Below are 8577 nucleotides of genomic sequence, written 5' to 3' on the forward strand. Positions count from 1 at the left end.
AGCGAGCTTTATTTGTTACAAATAGTTATATGCGTATATTAGAATTAGAACATAATATAGTACTTAGTACTGTGATTACATTGACACCTAGTAGATTATATCGGACTTGATTTAAACCGGTTCAGATAAAATGACAAGAGGCTTCAGTGGAGTCATGCTTATGAATCGAGGAGCATATTTCTGAGCCGTCATAAATCAATTGTTCGGTTTCTTTTGTCAGCTAAGTATGCGTGGACTCTCGAGCGTAACATTCTTTTCAGTAAGGGCTGAACCTGAAATACTCCTGACAAATTGGGTTCATTATAAAACTATGTTCCAATTCACTCGTGAGTTTATAGCAGACACTCGCTTCAAGTCTTGGATTATCGAATGTTTAAATAAACAGATGGCGATTTTCTGAGACATTTACTTGTGTCAAGTCGAAAATGAACAATTTAGATTATGTGGAATGGAAACGTAAGTCGATATTCAATTCCCCTGTCATCGTAACTGTGCTAAACGATGCATGTAATGAGACCTTACCACCTACTTATCTTATCGCATTGCTCATAGACAGTTGCAGTTTTACACGTTAATCAATTTCCGAAGTGAGTAAAATCGGGATGACAGGTTTCGTGATAAAGGCGGAATCGATTTCATGGTCTTCTTGGGGTTTACTTCAACTCGAATCGGAGCAGATGTCCACGAAGATACTATTTCGAGTTCACTGGTAGAGTTAAAACAAATCCTGAACTCGAATTAACAAATCGCAAGTGACAACTTTCCTATTTATTTTCCAATCTCAATCGACTGACAATTCCTGTCAACGCTTAACAAGTTTTAAACTCCAAATTACTCAAAACAAGGATCCATTTCCGAGTACTAATGTGTTCTTGAAAGTTACTCTTACACTAGAATCCTGTTAAATCTATGGGAAACAATTGGTAACTATCGATGTAGTTGTGGCTATCTGATTTTTTGCAACCCCCTGCACAAAAACCACTTTATACACAATGCATACTTTCGTATAACATGCGTCTGATAAGAGATAAGATGCAGTCAGCGTTAATATTGAATGAGGTAATTATAGCATTAAGCGAAGCATACATCTGGGAACAATGCAATTTGTAAGAGAGGATGTTTCCCATTCCCAAGTAGTCTAGAAAGAAATCCGGAGTCACAATGTTATTCCAAAATTTGATCACGGACAAGATAGTCGGTAAAAAAAGCATCCAAAGGTTACTCTCGCTGAAAGGCCTGGCAGATTCGAGCAGACGACTAACCTTGATTCCACCGAATGATACGAATCTCCGTGTATTATACGTTTCTCGCTAAAGATACGAATCTTAAATGCAACGTCCTTTATTCGCACAATGCCCATGCAAGCGGACAAAGAATTCACTACAAAAAATACAAAAGCAATTTTGTCTGACCACAATAACCCTGATTTGCGGATAATTTGCTACGGATACAAGTCACCTGCCCGTGCCCAATTATTCTTTTTCAAACCGCCGCATCTCCGCCCTTACACATCGTCCTCTGCGACTAAATGTTTTCAAACAAGTTCAATTTGCCTTGAGAGAAACAGATGAAATTTCAACTATCAAAATTTCTAGTTATTTAAACCTGAATTTCAGTTGGAATAATTTATCAGAACTTCCTTGATATTGTACAACGAAATGTTTCTCGTAGATTTGAATTGCAATTAAATTGCAAAACTTTATGAAACGTAGAGATTGATAAAAAAATAACTGGTATGGATAAAATGATTTCAGTTCTCGATGGAAAAACAGGTATTTAGAGTTTCACAGATTTCGAAGCGATACAGCCCGTAAGCGCATCACTGATTTTGCTCTTCGTTTTACATTTACATTGGTGACGCTAAATTCCGTTTTCCCGGGGGTAAACGTGCCTCTGCGGGAATTTCGTTTCGGTTCCCAAACAATGATAGCAGCTTTTCAACGCTTTTCAGACGATTCACTGATACGGATGTTCCCGATTCTTCAATTCCACTCTAAAAAACGACACATCGCGCGATATTATTTGAACACAATCCTATCACGTTTCGACTGGAATTATGCTTTTCATCTTTGTTACTTTTGACAATGATAAACTCGTATGTAAAGTCTAAATTCTATTGAAAAAATATTTCTTTTGATGGAGGAATACTGCATACAAAAAATCTGCAACTGTTCAACTTTCATTTAATGTGATACTATAATAATAATAATAATATTGTTACGTCAATACAAACAAGAAAAACCTAATGTTTTGAACAATATTAAATTACTTCAGTTAAAACCTTCCTTCAGGGACTTACCTGTTTATTTTAATGTGTTTATTTTGCGATAAGCATTTATTAACATTCTTATTAATTTGACAACCAAAATGAGATAGAAAACAGTCCATTTTTAATATTTACAAGCGCACTTTTCGGGTACAATACTGCCGAAAGGATAAGCCCTAATTCTTTGAAACTTTTAACTTCTTATCAAAATCTCTCCTTTCTAATTTTAATGGATATCAACATGACAGTAGAATTTATAGGAATAAATTTAAAACGGAGAGTATGAGAGAAATCCGATTGGAAAAGGCTTTCCTTGCACTGTGTGGCACACAATACGTTAATAATAAAACGCGTTAAAATTCGGAGCGCATCCAAGAGGAGCTGGGATTACTGGGGGGGAAATCCGCGTTTGTCTGTGAGCAGAGAGTGCGTCCGTGTTATAATGACGTACTTATATGAATGGCAAATCGATGCTATGATGAAAAGCTCCAGTCGGAAGCGCAAAACTCGATAGGCCGCAAACAACCGCACTCGGAACTTTCGAAATCGACCCTACGAACTCTCAACGCTTGAAGCTTTGTTTCAAGATCGCGATTAGCATGCCCCGATTCAATGTCACGGGGGATTGCCCTCGCACCTCGTTCCTTTTACGCATACCCGTCAAACGTTGCATCTATTAAAGGAATTTCATGGGCGATAAAATATTTTATCATTTTTGCATTTTGTCCTTTTATGGCTTCCCATTTTAATCCCCATTAGTATAGGTACTATTTGCTATATACAAAGTAGGGCTCATTTTTAGAGGTGTTTTTCGACACGCTTGGAACATTGGATTTCTCGAAATAAAGGAGTAATTTTTATTTATTAAAATAAAATAATTTAAGGAAATCAAGCCAGTTTAATGTGAGAATAGTCTATGTCAGAAAGATATTGGCGATATTATCAACTTATAGTGTTATATAGCAGATATTTCATACTCAAAGAAATGTTAAAAAATTTCAAATTACGGGTGTTACACCACGTTGAATTTCACGGCATAACATTTTTTTAAATATTAATATTTCTAAAATCTTCAAAAGAATTTTAATGTGTTATACAAAAAGGTACATACTTTAATGTTATAATACAGATATATATTTTTTAATTTCAAACAAAAAAAAGTCCAAAAAATTTTTAATACAATTTTTCGTCCATAACGTACCTTTTTTTGTAGGATATAAAATTCCCTTATAATTTCAGCTTTCATTAAAAAAATTGATAGTGCCCCTTCTAGATATATAGACCACGAGATATTGTCATTTTATTGAAACCGTACTCGCTTTCCTCCCAGTGTTGCGAGAGCCGCGACATGAAAAAGCAGCTCGGTGACCACGCACGGTTCCACTAAGTTATTAAAATGACGATATCTCGTGCGCGAAAAGATTCACTATAACCTTTTTTAATGAAAGGTAAAATTATAAGGAATTTATATATCTTCACTAGAAAAAAGTTTCAGTATGGATAAAAAATTAGGTAAAAAAATTTTGTGGTGAAAATATAAAGAAAATTTTTTGTATCATAATATTAAATCTTTTTTTTCTACAATACCTTAAAAGTTTGATTGAAATTTGTTTTACGGCTTTAGAAATATTGATAATTAAAACAATGTAATGCCGAAATTCAAAACGACGTAACTCCCACAATGAAAAAAATTTTTAATCCTTTGGAAACGAAATGTCTCTTATATAACGCTATAATTTCGCCAAGCTTTATTAACTTCGAAAAACCAGTTGCAGATTCTGATATTCCTGACGTACCTGTCCCTGTACCGTTAGGTTTGTTCTATTTTGAAAAATATAAAGTTCCAAGCGTATCCAAGTTTACATTAATAATTCGAATAAACGACTGAAAACCTCTACGTCAATTTTTGCAGTTGCGTCTTATCGTGAAACTATTTCTGGGTTTGTTTAGCTATCATTGGAAAATGATCTTATTTTCCAATTTGAATGACATTTTGAAAAAAAATTGTCATCATTTTCCAAAGAAATTCACTTCTTATATACTTTAAGCAATATATTTTTACAGATTTTAAGGCTGATCGTCAAAAATTAGACTAGTTTAGGGAATGAGATTTCTGAAAACAACCAAATTTCCAACCCGCCTCAAATATTTGTTTTTAGTTAAAAGTAATCCAAGAGAGTATGACAATTTAAAACTAAGATATCAAGTATTGTATTTGTAACGGATATTAATTTTATACGTTGCTAAAGATCGCGTGACCGGGCATACCACTATATTATGAAACAACAAATTTCACAAATCTTTTGAGAATAGATGTAGAATAGATAAAAATATTCAAAAATATATGAAAAATTACTATTTTCGCTTAAGCGTTTTAAAATATCTTCTCATTTTATATTATGATAAATTAATAATAATATTAAATTATTAGGTACTGGAAATTTTATAAAAAAGATTACACAAAAATAGTAATAATTATTTACTGTTACTTAGAATAAACGTCGATAAATGAAAAAAGAATATTCAACAATTTCATAATCTGCAAGGGAAAAATTTGGAATCCTCTCTAATTTCAAATCCGTAAAATTTCACTGAGAATCAGTGATAATTCTTTGAAATTTCAGTGATATATTTCACTGGTTTCCCAATAGAAAATGAAACTCAAATTTCAGTTCCGCTTACTGAAAATTCAGTAAATTTCTCTACTCATAAATCAATGAAAAACTACAGAATTTTCAATAAATGTTCACTGATTCAAATCGCTAGAAGTATCACACAATTTCTCAGTGAAATTTCACTGATTATACAAGTGTGTTATTGATTTATAAAGTCTGTGTTTGTGCAATTTAGTTATCAATTTTTCATCTCTCTTGGGTTTAATTCCAAATATGTTTGCGAATGTAATTTTGAACCACTATTTGTATTTAATTCAAAATTTGTTTGCAGATATTGCATATACGATGAATTGACGACTCTTGGAGCCTGGTCATAAATTTCTGCATGAACGGGTTCAAGAGTTATTGAAGTAGTTACATTATGTATCAGTATTATTAATATTATTATTGTATTAATAAACCGGTCAGATCCGTTAATGTGAAGTTCGATAAATCCTCCAATAGTAAGACAAATATTTCGGGCTATTGTTCATAAAGTATCTTAATCTTTATAATGCTGAAATGATAATTTTTCCTCCTAATATCGCGAAAGGTATAATCAATTTTCTTCGATTAAGCCCAAGTTAACGGACAATTGTCAATTTTTTGACAAAATATTGCAAAAAACTTCCAATTTTGATGTATTCGAAAAATTGGAATAACTTTCAAAATAATTAACAGTTGTTTATGTGGTGAAAATAGATTATTCGGAAATTTGCGCGTTTTTTGCACCAAATTTGATCCTAGGGTAGAATCTCGGCAGAAAAAGATAGATATTATAATAATTAGGCAAAATACGATGGTGACTTAACTTCGAAATGAGCTCAAGAAGTTTAGAAACTGTTTATTATTTCAAGGGTTATTCCAATTTGTCGAAAACGTCGAAATTTTCTTGTAATACATTTTTATAAAATTCACATTGTGCCTTCAACTTTGATTTACTAGAGGCAGAATTTCATTACCTTTCGTACTAAGAAAAGTTTCTTTGATTTTTGATTAAATGAAAAGATTATATTAAAAAAAAGGTTTCTTTAATTCAATAAAAATGTCATTTTGAGTGCTCATGTTGTATTGCTAATTTTATTCATTGAAAGATTCTGCATAAAAGTCTTTGGTACATTTTTATGTAAGACAAATATCATTTATAGAATAAACAATTTTACAATCCTTAAATCAATTTTTAAAAATAAATAATTACCAAAGAGATTTGTAAATAAAGTGATCCATACAAAAATAGGAGTAAATGTGAAATGTAACTTTTACCTGAAGAGAAACCAAAAACATAAAATTGTAAATAACGATAGTTTAAAAAAAAAACAATTTAAATATGAAATACTTCTTTTTCCTAAAGCTTGATTTCAGTTCTCTTCTAAAATTAGTTACAATTAACAGTGGGAATATTCCCCTTGATTTTATAAATCATTTTTAACAATGCTCATTTTTGAACTTGAGATGACTAATACGTCCTTAAAGTGACTGGAAATGTTCTTTTTAGACAGAAATAAAATTATTCGCCATAAAAAAATTACAGTAATTTCGACGGCTTATTCTCAGATTCTGAAATTACTATCACCAAACAAGCTTTGATCGATTTTTAAAGAAAGTTTCCTTAAGTATCTTCTAGAGCTAATAATAGTTTAAACATTTGGAGATCAGCGGATGATAATTTATAAACTTTGAACTTCTGGTCCAGATGTAATTCAAACGTTATTTATATATTTAACCTTTCGGAAATTATTCCTGTAGCTAAAAACGTATACTATGTTTACAAAAGTAATAATATAATAAAAAATTATGCAAATATTGAACACTGAACAGCTTACAATAATTATAAATAGGCACATGATTATAGTTCATTTTAAAAGCCAATTTCTTCTGTAACAAATTGTTCAAAATTACAACTACGTACATTTTCTAATTACGGCAATAACAATATCTCGGCTTTTAAAATCCTTAAAAAATGAAGATTCTAAGGCTAAATATCATGAAAAACTCTCAATTGGGAATAAAATACAAAGGTGAGATAATACGATAACACGATAATACGAATTTAGTCTAGAAAAGAATTTTCGTTTTAATAATGGAACATTCTCAAAAACTTGAAATTTTTTAGGCGCGTCTTGCTTTTGACACAAAGTTACATAATTCTTTTAATTCATTTTCGTTTTCTATATTAAAATATTGAGGGATGTACCAATTTTAAAAACCCGGCTTTTTAAATTTAGCAATAGAAAATTTGACTTTTGGTTTTATCTAATCCGAGTTATGCAAAGATTTATGGCGTCTAATGCGAAATCTAACCTCAAATCAGAAAAATACACAACAGCGATAGGCCTTCGCTAAAACAAACATCCCAAGACACCTGTCACCTCTCGAACCGGATTTACCTAACTCTGTTTACTCCGCAACCATCAATTTAAATTCAGTTCACCTTTACCAAAATAAAACTCCCATGGAAAATTCTCCTCTTCTCAGGCAACCAAATACAAAGGAAAATCAAATAAAAATAAAAAATCCAAAGGATACAATTCTCGCGTAAAAACGCCGGGTTTGTTTACAAAGTGAAATCAAGGAAATTGTGTTTTACGAACCTTCGAATGTTGTATACAGTTGCTAAACTTGTTGAAAAGGATCCTTCGACGAAAACACAATCACATAATACACTGGCACTACACGAAAAATACACTTTTTGATCTCACGAACAGATAATAGTGCGACAAGTAGTTGTTTTGAATGAAAACAAACACCGACCGGCGAAAAATAGTCAATAGTCAACAAACACACTGTCACTTGGAACAGTGTAATCACCCTTTATTCTTAAATTCTAAGATGAAATTGCATGAAATGTACTTTAGGCGCGCGAACTGTCAAAGTCAGTTTTTCAAAGGGCGGTTGGCGACACCTGTCAAAACCGTTTGTCGGCGGGACAACCAGTTTGTCTTTTGCCGGGCTCTAGTTTCAGCGAAACTTTTTTCTTGAAATAACAAGAAAACTAGGGGAAACTGCGGATTTGTCCTAGGGGACGAACTTTTGGCGCCAGGAGGCAGTTTTTTATGAACGTCTTCTTCGAGGACTCGAGCTCGATATAACAATGGCGTCGCCGCGATCGAGGATGAATATATACACCGCTAGAAACGTAATGGAACGCGGTCTGACCGTGAAATCATACATTCGACTCTGGTCGGTCAGAGCATACTCCCGTCTCTGGTCTTGTACTCTTGTAGGTAGTCAACGAGGGATTCGGAGTAGGTAGGGCGGGAGCAGTAGTGGCACATGCGCCTTTCGCACCCCGCAGTACCAACCTGAGAGCTACAAAGATAAATAAGTCATTAGTTATCCTATTTGTTATTTCTTTTTCTATAATTTAATAAGGAATATATCCATAAGACTAAGAGTATTCTTGAAAAGTGTTTTCTGTAAATCGCGTTCTTTCTCGTTTTTCTCCTTTCTTTCGTGTTCGTTGATATATTTTTTTTGTTAGGCAGCCTTTCACCGAACACTTTTTGCAAAATAATCTGATTGGTCGAATTGAAATTACACCGTTGAGATAAACTAGCCTATTGGTCTAAGTAGAAGTCGTAGAATAAAAAATTTAAAATTGGTTTATTTCGTTTCTGGGGTTAATTTGAAACACTTTTTGAAAGAAGGCACTTTTTT

The 8577-nt window shown here is 32.6% G+C and overlaps 1 protein-coding gene across 1 annotated transcript in view; it reads right to left on the reverse strand.

Annotated features, from left to right (window-relative positions):
* The window catches only part of LOC117170094, a 454275-nt gene extending 446161 nt beyond the window's left edge, over positions 1 to 8114 (reverse strand). The window contains exon 1 of the mRNA XM_033356617.1: positions 7512 to 8114. The gene's annotated coding sequence lies outside the window, so the exon portion shown is untranslated. The remainder of the gene's footprint in view (positions 1 to 7511) is intronic.
* Positions 8115 to 8577: the final 463 nt, after the last annotated feature.

Source organism: Belonocnema kinseyi, chromosome 3 (assembly GCF_010883055.1).
Source record: "Belonocnema kinseyi isolate 2016_QV_RU_SX_M_011 chromosome 3, B_treatae_v1, whole genome shotgun sequence".
NCBI lineage: Eukaryota > Metazoa > Arthropoda > Insecta > Hymenoptera > Cynipidae > Belonocnema > Belonocnema kinseyi.